General features: G+C 47.4%; 5 non-coding genes across 5 annotated transcripts; all 5 read right to left on the bottom strand.

Moving 5' to 3' along the window:
• Nucleotides 1-2,614: 2,614 nt before the first annotated feature.
• Smp_tRNA_01217_Gln_TTG.1.1 lies at nucleotides 2,615-2,685 on the bottom strand. Its single transcript has one exon. It is a non-coding gene (tRNA).
• A 3,723-nt stretch (nucleotides 2,686-6,408) lies between these two features.
• Nucleotides 6,409-6,479, bottom strand: Smp_tRNA_00185_Gln_CTG.1.1. The gene has a single exon. It is a non-coding gene (tRNA).
• Nucleotides 6,480-7,679: 1,200 nt separating this feature from the next.
• Smp_tRNA_00107_Gln_CTG.1.1 lies at nucleotides 7,680-7,750 on the bottom strand. The gene has a single exon. It is a non-coding gene (tRNA).
• A 1,200-nt stretch (nucleotides 7,751-8,950) lies between these two features.
• On the bottom strand, nucleotides 8,951-9,021 carry Smp_tRNA_02436_Gln_CTG.1.1. The gene has a single exon. It is a non-coding gene (tRNA).
• Nucleotides 9,022-11,523: 2,502 nt separating this feature from the next.
• Nucleotides 11,524-11,594, bottom strand: Smp_tRNA_01180_Gln_TTG.1.1. The gene has a single exon. It is a non-coding gene (tRNA).
• Between the last annotated feature and the right edge of the window lie 332 nt (nucleotides 11,595-11,926).

Raw genomic sequence — 11,926 nt, 5'->3', positions numbered from 1 at the left:
ATTACCATCTTATTAGGTCACTGTGGAAGGGATCAATGTCATGTGTGTCAAGTCCGTCTTAATGCATACCGCATTCTATCGATCAAGTTTCAATGTGGCCACTAGTCTAGGTGGCTCGACACTGCCTGCACTATGCTATTTAGGTGAGACTATAGAATACTCAAGCTTGCATGCCTGCAGGTCGACTCTAGAGGATCCCACATACCTAACATATTTCAACTACAATTCCACATGCAATTATCCATTCCATTACCAGCATCTACATAACGTCACTCACATATTCATCCCCATCTTGTCCTTCAGATTCACCGTCACCTACATCTACACCTACACACAACAAAACTGAACCACTCACTCTTCCTGACATCCACGTGCATACATGTGGAGCAAACTGACAGTCAGACAAACAAACGAATCGCCTACTGAATTCATGTATCCCTGACTCACTCACACACTCACTCCAACTCACATGTGCACGAACACACTAGCACCGACACATTGACATTAGTGAAGCGTCGATCTATGTCATCCAATACACCAAGCTATCCAGGACAACATCAACATCTGATTCGGTACACTGTGTCTAGCTGGTGTGCCATTCGATCGTCTCACGGACATCACGACCACTATTCCGGTCACACGAAACGGTTGGACAAACGTGCTGACTGAGAAGTAGCAGTGTGCACTGGTCGAGTGTGAGTGGTGTGATGTGGTCGGAGGATGCATCTTGAAGTGTTTCACATGGTGGTCAGTGGTAGTTTGAAGACACCTGACAGGACGAGGCTCCTCCCAGACTCGAACTCGGGTCACTGAATTCACAGGTCGGAGTGCCAACCTCCACACCACCACACCGTAGTTGCACGCTCACCACATACATAACATCACACATTCACAACACACATACAAACGACACGCGATGCCACCAACAACATTGTTTCGCTCGCACAAAATATCCCACAGTGCACGCAACACTGCAATCACATACACACACAAGCATCAATACTGGATCAGTCTGTGAAATACAATGGCTGAATTACACATGTGCGTAGTCACATGCAGGTGTACAAGTGTAGAGTAGGATGAATCGGTGTGGATATGTGGTAGCTTGATGAACATGTGTGATTTGGACATGTGTACGTGGTGGTGAGTGTGTGACTGGAATCGGTCGAACACAGATGATGTAGTTTGTGAAGCACAGCATGTCGTTGATGCTGTCGACTGACCAGTTGACTGATCAGACTGAGGAGTGTTTGTGTTGAGTGGACTCGTGAAGTGTGATTGGGACGACGTGATCGAAGTGATGCACATGGTTATTGATGATTTCAAAAGTGCCCACATCATGAGGCCTCGTCGAGATCCGAACTCGGGTTGCCGGATTCAGAGTCCGAAGTGCTCACCGCTACACCACGAGGCCACGTTCGCGTCGCTACCATACACACAACACCACACATTCTGACCATACCTAACATATTTCAACTACAATTCCACATGCAATTATCCATTCCATTACCAGCATCTACATAACGTCACTCACATATTCATCCCCATCTTGTCCTTCAGATTCACCGTCACCTACATCTACACCTACACACAACAAAACTGAACCACTCACTCTTCCTGACATCCACGTGCATACATGTGGAGCAAACTGACAGTCAGACAAACAAACGAATCGCCTACTGAATTCATGTATCCCTGACTCACTCACACACTCACTCCAACTCACATGTGCACGAACACACTAGCACCGACACATTGACATTAGTGAAGCGTCGATCTATGTCATCCAATACACCAAGCTATCCAGGACAACATCAACATCTGATTCGGTACACTGTGTCTAGCTGGTGTGCCATTCGATCGTCTCACGGACATCACGACCACTATTCCGGTCACACGAAACGGTTGGACAAACGTGCTGACTGAGAAGTAGCAGTGTGCACTGGTCGAGTGTGAGTGGTATGATGTGGTCGGAGGAATGCATCTTGAAGTGTTTCACATGGTGGTCAGTGGTAGTTTGAAGACACCTGACAGGACGAGGCTCCTCCCAGACTCGAACTCGGGTCACTGAATTCACAGGTCGGAGTGCCAACCTCCACACCACCACACCGTAGTTGCACGCTCACCACATACATAACATCACACATTCACAACACACATACAAACGACACGCGATGCCACCAACAACATTGTTTCGCTCGCACAAAATATCCCACAGTGCACGCAACTCTGCAATCACATACACACACAAGCATCAATACTGGATCAGTCTGTGAAATACAATGGCTGAATTACACATGTGCGTAGTCACATGCAGGTGTACAAGTGTAGAGTAGGATGAATCGGTGTGGATATGTGGTAGCTTGATGAACATGTGTGATTTGGACATGTGTACGTAGTGGTGAGTGTGTGACTGGAATCGGTCGAACACATATGATGTAGTTTGTGAATCACAGCATGTCGTTGATGCTGTCGACTGACCAGTTGACTGATCAGACTGAGGAGTGTTTGTGTTGAGTGGACTCGTGAAGTGTGATTGGGACGACGTGATCGAGGTGTTGTTGCGAAGTGATGCACATGTTTAGTGATGATTACAAAAGTGCACACATCACAAGGCCTCGCCGAGATTCGAACTCGGGTTGCCGGATTCAAAGTCCGAAGTGCTCACCGCTACACCACGAGGCCACGTTCGCGTCGCTACCACACGCACAACACCACACATTCTGATCATACCTACATCATAACTACATCTTATCTACCATGTATCAACAACAATTCCACATACAATTATCCATTCCATTACCAGCATCTACATAACGTCACTCACATATTCATCCCCATCTTGTCCTTCAGATTCACCGTCACCTACATCTACACCTACACACAACAAAACTGAACCACTCACTCTTCCTGACATCCACGTGCATACATGTGGAGCAAACTGACAGTCAGACAAACAAACGAATCGCCTACTGAATTCATGTATCCCTGACTCACTCACACACTCACTCCAACTCACATGTGCACGAACACACTAGCACCGATACATTGACATTAGTGAAGCGTCGACCTATGTCATCCAATACACCAAGCTATCCAGGACAACATCAACATCTGATTCGGTACACTGTGTCTAGCTGGTGTGCCATTCGATCGTCTCACGGACATCACGACCACTATTCCGGTCACACGAAACGGTTGGACAAACGTGCTGACTGAGAAGTAGCAGTGTGCACTGGTCGAGTGTGAGTGGTGTGATGTGGTCGGAGGAATGCATCTTGAAGTGTTTCACATGGTGGTCAGTGGTAGTTTGAAGACACCTGACAGGACGAGGCTCCTCCCAGACTCGAACTCGGGTCACTGAATTCACAGGTCGGAGTGCCAACCTCCACACCACCACACCGTAGTTGCACGCTCACCACATACATAACATCACACATTCACAACACACATACAAACGACACGCGATGCCACCAACAACATTGTTTCGCTCGCACAAAATATCCCACAGTGCACGCAACACTGCAATCACATACACACACAAGCATCAATACTGGATCAGTCTGTGAAATACAATGGCTGAATTACACATGTGCGTAGTCACATGCAGGTGTACAAGTGTAGAGTAGGATGAATCGGTGTGGATATGTGGTAGCTTGATGAACATGTGTGATTTGGACATGTGTACGTGGTGGTGAGTGTGTGACTGGAATCGGTCGAACACAGATGACGTAGTTTGTGAAGCACAGCATGTCGTTGATGCTGTCGACTGACCAGTTGACTGATCAAACTGAGGAGTGTTTGTGTTGAGTGGACTCGTGAAGTGTGATTGGGACGACGTGATCGAAGTGATGCACATGGTTATTGATGATTTCAAAAGTGCCCACATCATGAGGCCTCGTCGAGATTCGAACTCGGGTTGCCGGATTCAGAGTCCGAAGTGCTCACCGCTACACCACGAGGCCACGTTCGCGTCGCTACCATACACACAACACCACACATTCTGACCATACCTAACATATTTCAACTACAATTCCACATGCAATTATCCATTCCATTACCAGCATCTACATAACGTCACTCACATATTCATCCCCATCTTGTCCTTCAGATTCACCGTCACCTACATCTACACCTACACACAACAAAACTGAACCACTCACTCTTCCTGACATCCACGTGCATACATGTGGAGCAAACTGACAGTCAGATAAACAAACGAATCGCCTACTGAATTCATGTATCCCTGACTCACTCACATACTCACTCCAACTCACATGTGCACGAACACACTAGCACCGACACATTGACATTAGTGAAGCGTCGACCTATGTCATCCAATACACCAAGCTATCCAGGACAACATCAACATCTGATTCGGTACACTGTGTCTAGCTGGTGTGCCATTCGATCGTCTCACGGACATCACGACCACTATTCCGGTCACACGAAACGGTTGGACAAACGTGCTGACTGAGAAGTAGCAGTGTGCACTGGTCGAGTGTGAGTGGTGTGATGTGGTCGGAGGAATGCATCTTGAAGTGTTTCACGTGGTGGTCAGTGGTAGTTTGAAGACACCTGACAGGACGAGGCTCCTCCCAGACTCGAACTCGGGTCACTGAATTCACAGGTCGGAGTGCCAACCTCCACACCACCACACCGTAGTTGCACGCTCACCACATACATAACATCACACATTCACATCACACATACAAACGACACGCGATGCCACCAACAACATTGTTTCGCTCGCACAAAATATCCCACAGTGCACGCAACACTGCAATCACATACACACACAAGCATCAATACTGGATCAGTCTGTGAAATACAATGGCTGAATTACACATGTGCGTAGTCACATGCAGGTGTACAAGTGTAGAGTAGGATGAATCGGTGTGGATATGTGGTAGCTTGATGAACATGTGTGATTTGGACATGTGTACGTAGTGGTGAGTGTGTGACTGGAATCGGTCGAACACAGATGACGTAGTTTGTGAATCACAGCATGTCGTTGATGCTGTCGACTGACCAGTTGACTGATCAGACTGAGGAGTGTTTGTGTTGAGTGGACTCGTGAAGTGTGATTGGGACGACGTGATCGAAGTGATGCACATGGTTATTGATGATTTCAAAAGTGCCCACATCATGAGGCCTCGTCGAGATTCGAACTCGGGTTGCCGGATTCAAAGTCCGAAGTGCTCACCGCTACACCACGAGGCCACGTTCGCGTCGCTACCATACACACAACACCACACATTCTGACCATACCTAACATATTTCAACTACAATTCCACATGCAATTATCCATTCCATTACCAGCATCTACATAACGTCACTCACATATTCATCCCCATCTTGTCCTTCAGATTCACCGTCACCTACATCTACACCTACACACAACAAAACTGAACCACTCACTCTTCCTGACATCCACGTGCATACATGGGAGCAAACTGACAGTCAGACAAACAAACGAATCGCCTACTGAATTCATGTATCCCTGACTCACTCACACACTCACTTCAACTCACATGTGCACGAACACACTAGCACCGACACATTGACATTAGTGAAGCGTCGACCTATGTCATCCAATACACCAAGCTATCCAGGACAACATCAACATCTGATTCGGTACACTGTGTCTAGCTGGTGTGCCATTCGATCGTCTCACGGACATCACGACCACTATTCCGGTCACACGAAACGGTTGGACAAACGTGCTGACTGAGAAGTAGCAGTGTGCACTGGTCGAGTGTGAGTGGTGTGATGTGGTCGGAGGAATGCATCTTGAAGTGTTTCACATGGTGGTCAGTGGTAGTTTGAAGACACCTGACAGGACGAGGCTCCTCCCAGACTCGAACTCGGGTCACTGAATTCACAGGTCGGAGTGCCAACCTCCACACCACCACACCGTAGTTGCACGCTCACCACATACATAACATCACACATTCACAACACACATACAAACGACACGCGATGCCACCAACAACATTGTTTCGCTCGCACAAAATATCCCACAGTGCACGCAACTCTGCAATCACATACACACACAAGCATCAATACTGGATCAGTCTGTGAAATACAATGGCTGAATTACACATGTGCGTAGTCACATGCAGGTGTACAAGTGTAGAGTAGGATGAATCGGTGTGGATATGTGGTAGCTTGATGGACATGTGTGATTTGGACATGTGTACGTGGTGGTGAGTGTGTGACTGGAATCGGTCGAACACAGATGACGTAGTTTGTGAAGCACAGCATGTCGTTGATGCTGTCGACTGACCAGTTGACTGATCAGACTGAGGAGTGTTTGTGTTGAGTGGACTCGTGAAGTGTGATTGGGACGACGTGATCGAAGTGATGCACATGGTTATTGATGATTTCAAAAGTGCCCACATCATGAGGCCTCGTCGAGATCCGAACTCGGGTTGCCGGATTCAGAGTCCGAAGTGCTCACCGCTACACCACGAGGCCACGTTCGCGTCGCTACCATACACACAACACCACACATTCTGACCATACCTAACATATTTCAACTACAATTCCACATGCAATTATCCATTCCATTACCAGCATCTACATAACGTCACTCACATATTCATCCCCATCTTGTCCTTCAGATTCACCGTCACCTACATCTACACCTACACACAACAAAACTGAACCACTCACTCTTCCTGACATCCACGTGCATACATGTGGAGCAAACTGACAGTCAGACAAACAAACGAATCGCCTACTGAATTCATGTATCCCTGACTCACTCACACACTCACTCCAACTCACATGTGCACGAACACACTAGCACCGACACATTGACATTAGTGAAGCGTCGGTCTATGTCATCCAATACACCAAGCTATTCAGAACAACATCAACATCTGATTCGGTACACTGTGTCTAGCTGGTGTGCCATTCGATCGTCTCACGGACATCACGACCACTATTCCGGTCACACGAAACGGTTGGACAAACGTGCTGACTGAGAAGTAGCAGTGTGCACTGGTCGAGTGTGAGTGGTGTGATGTGGTCGGAGGAATGCATCTTGAAGTGTTTCACATGGTGGTCAGTGGTAGTTTGAAGACACCTGACAGGACGAGGCTCCTCCCAGACTCGAACTCGGGTCACTGAATTCACAGGTCGGAGTGCCAACCTCCACACCACCACACCGTAGTTGCACGCTCACCACATACATAACATCACACATTCACAACACACATACAAACGACACGCAATGCCACCAACAACATTGTTTCGCTCGCACAAAATATCCCACAGTGCACGCAACTCTGCAATCACATACACACACAAGCATCAATACTGGATCAGTCTGTGAAATACAATGGCTGAATTACACATGTGCGTAGTCACATGCAGGTGTACAAGTGTAGAGTAGGATGAATCGGTGTGGATATGTGGTAGCTTGATGAACATGTGTGATTTGGACATGTGTACGTGGTGGTGAGTGTGTGACTGGAATCTGTCGAACACAGATGATGTAGTTTGTGAAGCACAGCATGTCGTTGATGCTGTCGACTGACCAGTTGACTGATCAGACTGAGGAGTGTTTGTGTTGAGTGGACTCGTGAAGTGTGATTGGGACGACGTGATCGAGGTGTTGTTGCGAAGTGATGCACATGTTTAGTGATGATTTCAAAAGTGCACACATCACAAGGCCTCGCCGAGATTCGAACTCGGGTTGCCGGATTCAAAGTCCGAAGTGCTCACCGCTACACCACGAGGCCACGTTCGCGTCGCTACCACACGCACAACACCACACATTCTGATCATACCTAACATATTTCAACTACAATTCCACATGCAATTATCCATTCCATTACCAGCATCTACATAACGTCACTCACATATTCATCCCCATCTTGTCCTTCAGATTCACCGTCACCTACATCTACACCTACACACAACAAAACTGAACCACTCACTCTTCCTGACATCCACGTGCATACATGTGGAGCAAACTGACAGTCAGACAAACAAACGAATCGCCTACTGAATTCATGTATCCCTGACTCACTCACACACTCACTCCAACTCACATGTGCACGAACACACTAGCACCGACACATTGACATTAGTGAAGCGTCGACCTATGTCATCCAATACACCAAGCTATTCAGAACAACATCAACATCTGATTCGGTACACTGTGTCTAGCTGGTGTGCCATTCGATCGTCTCACGGACATCACGACCACTATTCCGGTCACACGAAACGGTTGGACAAACGTGCTGACTGAGAAGTAGCAGTGTGCACTGGTCGAGTGTGAGTGGTGTGATGTGGTCGGAGGAATGCATCTTGAAGTGTTTCACATGGTGGTCAGTGGTAGTTTGAAGACACCTGACAGGACGAGGCTCCTCCCAGACTCGAACTCGGGTCACTGAATTCACAGGTCGGAGTGCCAACCTCCACACCACCACACCGTAGTTGCACGCTCACCACATACATAACATCACACATTCACATCACACATACAAACGACACGCGATGCCACCAACAACATTGTTTCGCTCGCACAAAATATCCCACAGTGCACGCAACACTGCAATCACATACACACACAAGCATCAATACTGGATCAGTCTGTGAAATACAATGGCTGAATTACACATGTGCGTAGTCACATGCAGGTGTACAAGTGTAGAGTAGGATGAATCGGTGTGGATATGTGGTAGCTTGATGAACATGTGTGATTTGGACATGTGTACGTAGTGGTGAGTGTGTGACTGGAATCGGTCGAACACATATGATGTAGTTTGTGAATCACAGCATGTCGTTGATGCTGTCGACTGACCAGTTGACTGATCAGACTGAGGAGTGTTTGTGTTGAGTGGACTCGTGAAGTGTGATTGGGACGACGTGATCGAGGTGTTGTTGCGAAGTGATGCACATGTTTAGTGATGATTTCAAAAGTGCACACATCACAAGGCCTCGCCGAGATTCGAACTAGGGTTGCCGGATTCAAAGTCCGAAGTGCTCACCGCTACACCACGAGGCCACGTTCGCGTCGCTACCACACGCACAACACCACACATTCTGATCATACCTACATCATAACTACATCTTATCTACCATGTATCAACAACAATTCCACATACAATTATCCATTCCATTACCAGCATCTACATAACGTCACTCACATATTCATCCCCATCTTGTCCTTCAGATTCACCGTCACCTACATCTACACCTACACACAACAAAACTGAACCACTCACTCTTCCTGACATCCACGTGCATACATGTGGAGCAAACTGACAGTCAGACAAACAAACGAATCGCCTACTGAATTCATGTATCCCTGACTCACTCACACACTCACTCCAACTCACATGTGCACGAACACACTAGCACCGACACATTGACATTAGTGAAGCGTCGACCTATGTCATCCAATACACCAAGCTATCCAGGACAACATCAACATCTGATTCGGTACACTGTGTCTAGCTGGTGTGCCATTCGATCGTCTCACGGACATCACGACCACTATTCCGGTCACACGAAACGGTTGGACAAACGTGCTGACTGAGAAGTAGCAGTGTGCACTGGTCGAGTGTGAGTGGTGTGATGTGGTCGGAGGAATGCATCTTGAAGTGTTTCACATGGTGGTCAGTGGTAGTTTGAAGACACCTGACAGGACGAGGCTCCTCCCAGACTCGAACTCGGGTCACTGAATTCACAGGTCGGAGTGCCAACCTCCACACCACCACACCGTAGTTGCACGCTCACCACATACATAACATCACACATTCACATCACACATACAAACGACACGCGATGCCACCAACAACATTGTTTCGCTCGCACAAAATATCCCACAGTGCACGCAACACTGCAATCACATACACACACAAGCATCAATACTGGATCAGTCTGTGAAATACAATGGCTGAATTACACATGTGCGTAGTCACATGCAGGTGTACAAGTGTAGAGTAGGATGAATCGGTGTGGATATGTGGTAGCTTGATGAACATGTGTGATTTGGACATGTGTACGTAGTGATGAGTGTGTGACTGGAATCGGTCGAACACATATGATGTAGTTTGTGAATCACAGCATGTCGTTGATGCTGTCGACTGACCAGTTGACTGATCAGACTGAGGAGTGTTTGTGTTGAGTGGACTCGTGAAGTGTGATTGGGACGACGTGATCGAAGTGATGCACATGGTTATTGATGATTTCAAAAGTGCACACATCACAAGGCCTCGCCGAGATTCGAACTCGGGTTGCCGGATTCAAAGTCCGAAGTGCTCACCGCTACACCACGAGGCCACGTTCGCGTCGCTACCACACGCACAACACCACACATTCTGATCATACCTACATCATAACTACATCTTATCTACCATGTATCAACAACAATTCCACATACAATTATCCATTCCATTACCAGCATCTACATAACGTCACTCACATATTCATCCCCATCTTGTCCTTCAGATTCACCGTCACCTACATCTACACCTACACACAACAAAACTGAACCACTCACTCTTCCTGACATCCACGTGCATACATGTGGAGCAAACTGACAGTCAGACAAACAAACGAATCGCCTACTGAATTCATGTATCCCTGACTCACTCACACACTCACTCCAACTCACATGTGCACGAACACACTAGCACCGACACATTGACATTAGTGAAGCGTCGACCTATGTCATCCAATACACCAAGCTATCCAGGACAACATCAACATCTGATTCGGTACACTGTGTCTAGCTGGTGTGCCATTCGATCGTCTCACGGACATCACGACCACTATTCCGGTCACACGAAACGGTTGGACAAACGTGCTGACTGAGAAGTAGCAGTGTGCACTGGTCGAGTGTGAGTGGTGTGATGTGGTCGGAGGAATGCATCTTGAAGTGTTTCACATGGTGGTCAGTGGTAGTTTGAAGACACCTGACAGGACGAGGCTCCTCCCAGACTCGAACTCGGGTCACTGAATTCACAGGTCGGAGTGCCAACCTCCACACCACCACACCGTAGTTGCACGCTCACCACATACATAACATCACACATTCACATCACACATACAAACGACACGCGATGCCACCAACAACATTGTTTCGCTCGCACAAAATATCCCACAGTGCACGCAACTCTGCAATCACATACACACACAAGCATCAATACTGGATCAGTCTGTGAAATACAATGGCTGAATTACACATGTGCGTAGTCACATGCAGGTGTACAAGTGTAGAGTAGGATGAATCGGTGTGGATATGTGGTAGCTTGATGAACATGTGTGATTTGGACATGTGTACGTAGTGGTGAGTGTGTGACTGGAATCGGTCGAACACATATGATGTAGTTTGTGAATCACAGCATGTCGTTGATGCTGTCGACTGACCAGTTGACTGATCAGACTGAGGAGTGTTTGTGTTGAGTGGACTCGTGAAGTGTGATTGGGACGACGTGATCGAGGTGTTGTTGCGAAGTGATGCACATGTTTAGTGATGATTTCAAAAGTGCACACATCACAAGGCCTCGCCGAGATTCGAACTCGGGTTGCCGGATTCAGAGTCCGAAGTGCTCACCGCTACACCACGAGGCCACGTTCGCGTCGCTACCATACACACAACACCACACATTCTGACCATACCTAACATATTTCAACTACAATTCCACATGCAATTATCCATTCCATTACCAGCATCTACATAACGTCACTCACATATTCATCCCCATCTTGTCCTTCAGATTCACCGTCACCTACATCTACACCTACACACAACAAAACTGAACCACTCACTCTTCCTGACATCCACGTGCATACATGTGGAGCAAACTGACAGTCAGACAAACAAACGAATCGCCTACTGAATTCATGTATCCCTGACTCACTCACATACTCACTCCAACTCACATGTGCACGAACACACTAG

Source organism: Schistosoma mansoni, chromosome 6, assembly GCF_000237925.1.
Source record: "Schistosoma mansoni strain Puerto Rico chromosome 6, complete genome".
In the NCBI taxonomy this organism is placed as follows: Eukaryota; Metazoa; Platyhelminthes; class Trematoda; order Strigeidida; family Schistosomatidae; genus Schistosoma; species Schistosoma mansoni.
This window is presented reverse-complemented; position numbering and strand designations above follow the sequence as displayed.